We start from the raw sequence: 7,988 nt of genomic DNA on the forward strand, positions 1-7,988 counted from the left end.
TCCCACAGCCTCCTTCCTTGCCCCCAGGTATTTCAGGTGGATGGCTGATTAAGAGCAAGCTCCTTGCTGACGTAGGTGGCGTATTTAACATCCTGCTCTCTTTCATACCTCCATGCACCTTGGGTTTTATTTTGGTTTTTTGGAAGGGCAGAGTTTAAAAAAAAGAAAAAAAAATCAATTAAAGGAAAATGGGAAAACTTTCCCCCTCCCCCCCCGAAAGCTTAACTGGAGGCATCCTCCTCACCTTTTGAAGGCTGCGGCGTTTCTGTCTGGAGGATCAGAGTTCTTCTGAGATGTTTGACCTAGAAATGGGTAATTCCAGCTTGCAGCAGCCCAGGCGCCTGTGTGGCCTGGACCAGATGCTTCAGAGAAAGATGCCAAAACAGCCCACAGACAGCAGCCTCTGTGCGCTGAGATGCCCTAAAGATGCCGGGATAGTTTGATGCAAAGACGCTGACTCCGGTTGTAAGATGACGTATGATCAGTTTTGAAAAGCTGATGTCCTAAATGCGAGAGAAAAGGAGTCAGGCATGAGAATAAAAGGGAAAAAAAAAATCAGATTTGAAGATGCAAAGCAAAAAGAAACGGGGACCACAAGCCTGAGATCAACAGGAAGTTTACAAGCTGCAGGTTTGGGCTGTGTTTCAATAAGACAACAGTTTCCTTTCTGCCACTTGTCAATTAAAAAGATGGCAATTCCTTTTCAGATAGAGATGATCTTAACATTTTCTCATATACTCTTGGAAATATCCTTCCAAGTTGGATGAATTATTCTTTTCTAATAAGTAAAGGATTTACCAGATGCATTTACCTCTTTGCAATGTTTGTTTTTTTTTTTTGTCTTCGCACAAAATAAGAATCTAAAGTTAAAAAAAAATAATATTCTGTTTCTATTTATGCTACTGGAAAATGGGAGGAAGCTGCAGCAATGGAAAAAGCAAAAAATCTTCAGTTTGGAGAGACTGATTTTTTTAACAGAAAATATTCACGGCCAAACTAATTGTGCAACGAGAAGGGTATTTTCCCCCACTAGTAATATTTCACAGCAGAGCGCTACAAGCCGCCTCCAAGCCCACGACGGTCGCGACATGTACGCAACGAGGAGGCGGGAATGGGTTGTGAGAGGAGACCATCGCCCAGCGGGCTGTCACGACTGCTGGGTGCACACCCCTGGGCAGGCGCCTCCGGCCCGTGAATTTGGCACCGGGCGCCGCACTGCCGCGCCGGAACCAGCAGCCCTCTGGGCAGCCTTCATTGCAAGCTGTTTACTTCTGCTGCTGGGGGGGTTCGCGGCTCAACGAGCCTTGTCAAGCTCTACATGTGTAAGGCGGGTGGGGCGATCTCTAATTATACCCCTCGGGAAGGACTTACATGACCTAACATATCTAGCACATAAGAAGTCCATTCCACACCGTTTAGATGGCATTTGTTAGCTGGCACGACTGGTTCTGCGCTGCAGAAGCAGTGAGTTGGATGGAAAGTAAACACGGTGAGTAACGCCGGAGTCACGTTGGATGCGGCAGGTAATAACTTGATTTGTGACAAACGCAGCGGAGGGACTGGCTGATGTCACCGGCTGCCTCAAGGAATTGTCTTGGGTGATGTCCTGCTGATGCTTCACATTCACGAGTTCATATAGAGAAACAGCTACAGGTGAGACTATCATCTATACTGGTTCGAGGGCACTGGATGGATGTCCTCGAAGACAGTCCGTGGCAAGGGTATGGGACTGGGTTATGTCGCTCCTCCCCACCCGCCCTGTCCCCGTCTCATCAGGCTGCACATATTTTGGCAAAGAGACTCCCCTTTATCCAGCGTTTGTGCAGTGCCTCTCTTGCACCTTTCCCTTGGACTCACCTGTTAGTCATGCTCCAGCAGAGCTGCTGAGAACTTAAACCACCCAACAGACACGTGTGCATCACTGTACTTGTCTCTTCGCTGGGAAATCTGCACAGTACTATCCCGGTAGAAAACTGGGGAAAGACACGGCAGCCTGCCACCCTCTCCTCAGTGACAAGACGGCACATTCCTGCACCGCTGTCTCCAGAAGTGCCAGAAAATGAAAACTGGGGAAAAAAAGAGAAAATCCACACAGACATGATGAAGAGAGGAATATGCATTTTGCTTGTAAAATCCAGAACTCATCCCACTACTATAGCATCAGTTCTATTCTTGGTCCCTGCTGTTCCCTCGTCTCTTTTCCTCAGCCTAACCCAGACACCACCCACTCACTCATCCTTTGGGTCGATGGCACACAAAGCCTCATCCAAGTGCAAGACCCTCAGAGCATCAGCAGGACATCCCACCCAGCCAAAGAATCCGGAGGCTTTTAGCTTTTACGAGTCATTGTCATCATCTCAAGCAACATTAGAAGGAAATTGCTGTAGGGCACCGTCAGCGCTGTTTGAGAGTATTTGTTGACAGCGCAATGACTGGGCCATTTTTATGAACCTCAGGCTGCGTTAGATTTGAATGCAAGATCACCAGCGTTAGCACATAGACCTTGGCCAGCTGAGCTGAGAAATGGAGGTCTCAGCATCACCAGGAACCGGCAGCTAGCTAAGAGTTACTCCACATCTTTGTGCACAGTCTTTGCCAGCGACAAATGAAAAATGATGGACCTACCTTAGTTGAGGACAAAATATAGTTAAATGTCTACATACCGATGTAATTACAAAGAGGTAGGTGATTAAATACCATTTCTGATCTGGACCTAAACCTGTTAGCAGGAGATAATAGATTACAAATAGATATGCGCACTTTTGCCAATAAATTACACAATCTTCCACTCCTACACCTACCAAGAACCCACACATTTCCAGGTCTGGCTGGTGCTCACATGGCCTGACGGCATCACTAGGAGGGTGCTCATTTATTCCAGACAGTGAAAGTAGCATAGACTGGAAGTTTCCCAGGCGGGAATGAGACTGACCCATGCGTCATCCAAAAGCCCTCCTCCACGTACGTCATTGCAAAACATGTCACTAGGTTTAGTACTTGCAAATGAACTTGCAAGCAGACATCACAGCTTTTACTAAAAATTAGGCGTGCATCAGCAAGGATGCTCATCGCTGGGCCGTTTTCTCCCAACCTTTGCTCCTTGACAGCTCACAAGATGCTAAGTCTCCACCTTCTTCATCCCAGAGGTGAGCTTGGGTTTGGTGTGAGGAAAGTAAGACAAAGTGAGAAGGGAAGTTCCCTTCTCCATCTCCATCTCCTCGACGAGTCCCACCACCAGTGATTTACAGCTAGCACCTTTCACATCAAGACACAGATGCCAACAAGACCTTCTGCAATAGCGTTTTGCCCTGGACACTGCGGTCCTCTGGTACACACGAAAATGGAAAGTCTGGTGCTGGGTGATCAGCACAGGGTCAGCTTTGTACAGGGGTAACTGTTTGTAAGTGTTTGACCGGCCCAGCCTCCAGCATCCCAGTCACTAGGCAGACGGTGGCAAGGTCCATGGAGAGTCTGAAGTCTGGATGGAAGAAAGAGGCAAAGGGACAGGCAGACAGATAGATGTCCTTATCGTAATGAAAGTTAGCTCTCCCGTCCTTTTCCAGTTGGAGGCTGTCTCATGCTGGTGAAAGGTAGGGCTGGTGGCCTTTTCAGGATCAACCTCACAGAGGAGCCAGGGCACTTAAAAAGCCATGAGAACATCCCTGTGTGAAAGGTGTCCCGCTGGAGAGGTCCCCAGTGCAGGCAGAGATGAGGTGGACAGCACAGGGTTCCCCTCCGAGGGCGTTCCCCACTCCTTGCCTTGCAGGCAGCCCCACCAGCTCCAGGCTCTTGACTCACCGTGACGGCTCAGGATGCGTAACCTCCTCATCGCCTTAGCAGAAAGCTATTTCTGTCTCCCAAACAAACAGGAGAAGCCTTGGTGAGGCAGAATGAGAAATGGCTGTGGGGCCTCCCTAAAGGAAGGAACACAAGGAGGTGATCGTCAGCCCTCTCTTACCATCTGATGGGGCTCAAACCCAATTTTGTCCAAAATCTATGGACAAATAGCCATGCTCTAACCACAGGACAACGCACTCGGAAAGGCTGGCTGAGATCCTAGTGGAGCTGAAAGCAACTTGAGAGCTGGCCAGCCCAAGCAGAGAATTTTGTTGTTGTTTTTAAAAAACTATATTCATTAAGACCAGGAGTCGGGCAAAGTTCCCCTCTTTTCGTCAGGCCAATGTGCTCTTCTGCAATTGCTAATATTGAAAGAAGGAGATGGGGGAAAAAGAAACCTCGGAAAATAAAACTTACTTGGCTCTGCTGATTAAAACCAGTTTGTGTTTCATTGTGAAAGGCTGTGTTTGCTCAAGGTTTATTCAGTTCTGGTCTCTTCCTTCCACATAAGGTTTGTTTTAATGACTGTGGAGTTATATGAATCTATTAATTTTTTTTCCTGAAGGTTTCATAATAACAATGCCTGTTTTTTTCACATGGCACTTTACAGCCACGTGTCTGGAAATGCATTGCAAATGGGCAATTAGTGTCAGCCCTATTTTGAAGATGGATAAACTCAAGCAGAGTCCAAGCGAGACAATTCCTAAATAGCAATGCCAAAATCGGGCGTTTAGCTTGATCTTCAAAAAATTGGAGCTAGAGCCTGAAAACACTCTCAGAGACAGTTCGGCAAGCACAAATGCGAAGTATTTCATTCAGCGAAAGGGGAATGACTGACACGAGGAACGACCGCTGATCGCCGGGCGAGGCTCATGCTGCAGTGAATCAGGAGTCACCGCTCACCTGCCCTCGCGAAAAAGGCAACCACTGGACCAGGAGGTATAAATAGGATTATGGCCTGCAAACTACTTAAGAGATGCACTCTCCTGCCGCCAGCGCTGGGATGCTGACCCCGCTCTCGGCACCCATCGCCTTGGAGGAGAGCGGTGGCCCAGGATAGACAGATGAGGGGACGGTGGAGAGGATGGATTGGCCCTCGTGGGTGCTTTAATCTAAAGAAGAGGAGGAGGAAGAGGGCTGTCTCAGTAGCGACAGACTTCAGAGAGGCCACTGCAACCACTTACATCCCAAATCCAGCGTTGGGGAACTCACTCCAATGAAGGACTGATGGTCACCGGTTTAGAGGCTCCTATTTTTTGACAAGATCTTGCTTCTTTTCTCCCTCCAAGTGTTTTAATGGGAAAATCTGGAAAGGGTAAAGCTCAGAGTAGAAAAAACAGCGAGATAATATTATTTGAGGCAAATCTCTAACCCTTTACTTGGGCTATGTGGGAGGCAAGAGAAAAATGTTATATGCAGGGGAATATGAAATTATTAATATTATGTCTACGTTGAGATTAATCAGATTCCAGAGACATATAATAACCGCCTGCTGCCTCCTCGGATAGGGATGTGTGGAGGCGTGCATTTAATGAGCAGACTCGCACGAGGAGGACCCCAGCCTGCAGGGAAACAGGTCCTGGGGCGGGATACGCTGCCTTGCGCCGCAGGTCTGGATCCAGCCCACCGGGGAAGAGCAGCAGTTGCACAACAGCTCCTCGCGCAGGGAGCCGAACAAGCACCTGCAGCCCCACCAGCGCTCGCGGGGAGCGGCGGGGGGCTGAACCGAGCCGTCCTCCCACCCTCCCGCGTGGATGGTGCAACCGCCAGCTTGTCTTCCCTTCCCTTCTCCTCCAGGAGGAAAGGATGGTGGGGAGACCTGCTACCAAATCGGGGCAGCGCCAGAGATGCTGCCACCAAACCCGCCCCCTTCCCCGGTGCGCTGGGCTCGGGGGGGCTTCGGCAAACGAGGGGCTGTGGCTGTGCCCAACCGCAGCTGCCGATTCGCTGCCGGAAATATTGCGGAAATGCATTCGGCCCTTCTCAGAGCTGCTGGATGGAATGCCACAGCCTCTGCAAAAGGTCTGACCCCGTGGCGCTGCACAGACTCCCCACCTCTCCGTCGGCTCCAGCCCACCCTGGGCTGCGGCATCCCGGGATGCCCGGCCCCGGGTGGTGCTCCCGAGACGCTGCTCGTGGATGGGCCACCCGAGAGGAGCATCCACGGGCCACAGAGAAGCCGTTGAGGTGGTGCCGGTCGCGTGGGCTGGGTGTTGGCAGAGGGCCGGGAGGAGCTGACAGCAGGTAGGGGGGGTGGGAGCGGGGCGAGCAGAGCGCCGGCCGGAGAGCCGCTGTCGTATTTCACTTCTCTGCTGATCCCCAGAAACCTGCCTATAGATCATCCTGCGGGAGCAACACGTGGATCTAATTCTCTAATGCCAGGCCTCGCTGCGCCGTTATCCACATAAATCCCGAAGCCCTGACACCGGCCTTTTCATCATTTAACTGGAGTTTGTGGGGAAGAGGGAGAGGAGGGAGCATAGGCTGGGAGGGAGAGATGGGTCTCGGCAGCAGGCACGGCTCCTCTTTCCTTGTGGCCTTTATCCTCCTTAATAATCCTCTCTCTATTTCATATATCAGCTGATAACATGTGGGTCCTATTTCCCCCCGCCCTCCCCGCATCTGAACTAGATGGCAGATAAAGCCATCTGAGGCATGTTTGCAACTGCTCTTGATTAAAAGAAGAAAAAAAAACCCTCTCGATGTAATGAATGCAAGGCTCGGGAGGGCTCCCCACACCCTCGCCAAGCGCCTTGGGTCACCTCGGTTTCAGGCTTGGTGGTGCCTATTCTTGGAGCTGGTCCTCTCCCACCCTGGAGGTGACGGGCCAGTTTCTCACCCGGGGTTCGCTGGCGCAGCGGTTCAGGGTTGCAGTCATTAGATTGGTTAAGGATCCGTTCCCAAATCTTTTCCTACCCTCAAGGAAGAAAACAGCCTTTTAATTACCCTCCCAGCTGACTTTTTCTACTTCAACAAATATTAAATGCAGTCAATAATTTCAGTGGCATTAGGAACGAATCTATGCACTTTGAGGTAGGAGATTTTGAGAGGGGAAGTGTTTCATCCAAAATACTTTTCCGTGTGAAAAATCAGGAGGTGTTTTTTTTTTTTTTTTTGTTCAAAATAATAGAAACTAAAGCCAGAAAAACTGCAATTTTAAAATCAGAAAGGATTTTTTCTTTTTGGGGTGGGAATTAATAGAAGTTATTTGGGGCACGGGGGTGGGATGCAGCAGGAAGAAAAATCGCCTGATGAAGTGTAGTAACAGAGAAAGTACCAACCAAACTGGGGACATTTTCACCATCGGACATTTCTGCCTGACATTTGTGATGTGAAAATGTAAAAACTCTGAAATGGGCCCTTAAGAAGATTTCTATTTCTTCATAATTTCCATCCTACCCATTGCCAGCGTTGCTGGCAGGGAGTATTGTCCTCTGGGTTCACAACAGAGGAAAACGTTGAAATTCCTTAATTTGAAAACAGTTCGAAATTTGGGGAGGGGGCAAAAGCAGGAGAGCAAGGGGACTCACATCATCTGAGACCTGGACAAATAGTTCGTGACCAAGACCTTCCAACACTTCTAGGTGGCTCTCAGTTGCTGTGAGTCCTTCAAGTTTCTCCTTCCTAAAAGATAGAGGAAAACAATTAATTCAGCGCAGAGCTCAGAACCAGTTCTGTCCTGAAATCACCTCCCAGCACCATCACTAGCATTTTGCTTCACGCATTCATTTATCTACCAATTCACTTGAGTGGATGATGGTCTAAACTTCCAGCCTTCCTCTCGCATTGCCACCCATCGGCTGTAAATCGGGTCCTCCATAGCTTTTCTGTGGTTCAGGCTGCTTTGCTGCCCTCCCCGTTGTGGGCTCCTACGGAGGGGGAGGCTGCTGCCACCAGCCCCCTGCCAGGGCTCCGGGGCTCGTCCCCGCGCCGTGGGTAGGTGCCCACGCTCCACCTGGGAGAGCAGCCCTTGCTAAACCCCGTGGCTTGGAACGATCCCGCACCAGCCTGGGAAATCTTCGGTAATTCAATTAGAGAGCGGGTCCTGCTCTTTGAAGCTGCCACACACTGGAGCTTATGAGAAGTGAAGAGCGAAGAAAAATTTAGAAAAATACCAAAGAAGAAAAGATATGGAGAGGGAAAGGGATGGT

General features: G+C 49.7%; 1 long non-coding RNA gene across 1 annotated transcript; it reads right to left on the minus strand.

Annotated features, from left to right (window-relative positions):
* Window positions 1-3,827: 3,827 nt before the first annotated feature.
* Window positions 3,828-6,656, minus strand: LOC309678938. Its single transcript, XR_014269799.1, has 3 exons — window positions 6,600-6,656; window positions 5,022-5,143; window positions 3,828-3,914 (listed from the first exon to the last, which is right to left on the minus strand). It is a non-coding gene; the product is annotated as an uncharacterized lncRNA (long non-coding RNA).
* Window positions 6,657-7,988: the final 1,332 nt, after the last annotated feature.

This window comes from Vanellus vanellus, assembly GCF_965231255.1.
Source record: "Vanellus vanellus genome assembly, chromosome: 17".
Lineage (NCBI taxonomy): Eukaryota > Metazoa > Chordata > Aves > Charadriiformes > Charadriidae > Vanellus > Vanellus vanellus.